Here is a 1,385-nt window from a genome sequence, read left to right as displayed (position 1 = left end):
AATTCCCACCTGATCATAATGAATAACCTTTGTGATGACTTGGTGGAGTTTGTTTTTTTTTTGCTAGTATTCTATTTAAGATTTTTGCATCAATTGGAGATTGGTCTATAGTTTTCTTTCTCTGTTTTTGACCAGCCTGGCTTTGGAATCAGTACCATATTTGTGTCATGAAAGGAATTTGGTAGAACTCCCTCTTTGCTTATTATGTCAAATAGTTTGTATAGTATTGGGATTAGCTGTTATTTGAATATTTGATAGAAGTCACTTGTGAATCCATCAGGCACTGGGGATATTTTCTTAGGGAATTCTTTGATGGCTTGTTCAATTTCTCTTTCTTATATGCGATTATTTAAGAATTCTATTTCTTCTTCTGTTAATGTAGGCAATTTATATTTTTTTTAATATTCATCCATATCACCTAGATTGCCATATTTGTTGACATATAATTGGGCAAAATAGTTTTTAATGATTGCCTTAATTTCCTCTTCATTGGAGGTGAGGTCTCCCTTTTTATCTATGATACTGTTGATTTGGCTTTCTTCTTTCCTTTTTTTATTAGATTGACAAGTTCTATGTCTATTTTGTTTGTTTTTTTTCAAAATACCAGCTTCTAGTCTTATTTATTAGTTCAATATTTCTTTCACTTTTGATTGTATTAATTTCTCCCTTAATTTTTGGATCTCTAATTTAGTTTTCCTCTGCGGATTTTTGATTTGTTTGCTTTCAAGTGTTTTTGAAATGCATGCCCAATTCATTGAACTCTGCCCTTCCTAATTTGTTAATATATGAACTCAAGGACATAAATTCGCCCTGATTACTGCTTTGGCTGTATCTCATAGATTTTGAAAGGATGTCTCGTCATTGTCATTTTCTTCTATGAAGTTATTAATTGTTTCTATGATTTGTTCTCTAACTAACTAATTTTGGAGAATTGTATTATTTAATTTCCAATTAAGTTTTTATTTGGCTCTCCAGGTACCCTTATTGATTATTATTTTATTGCATTATGATCTGAAAAGTTTGCATTTATTATTTCTGCTTTTCTGCATTTATTTGCCATGATTTTATGCCCTAGTACATGGTCAATCTTTGTGAATGTACCATGTGCTGCTGAAAAGAAGGTGTATTCCTTTTTGTCCCTATTTATTTTTTTCCATATATCTATTAACTCTAATTTTTCTAGGATATCATTCACATCTCTTACCTCTTTCTTATTTATTTTTTTATTTGATTTATCTAAATTTGATAGAGGTAAGTTAAGGTCTCCCACTAATATAGTTTTACTATATATTTCCTCCTCAACTCCACTAGTTTCTTCTTTAGAAATCTAAATGCTATGCCATTTGGTGCATACATGTTGATTACTGATATTTCCTCATTGTCTA

Source organism: Monodelphis domestica, chromosome 7 (genome assembly GCF_027887165.1).
Source record: "Monodelphis domestica isolate mMonDom1 chromosome 7, mMonDom1.pri, whole genome shotgun sequence".
Classification (NCBI taxonomy): domain Eukaryota; kingdom Metazoa; phylum Chordata; class Mammalia; order Didelphimorphia; family Didelphidae; genus Monodelphis; species Monodelphis domestica.
The sequence above is the reverse complement of the archived record's forward strand: the minus strand, read 5'-3'. Positions refer to the sequence as shown.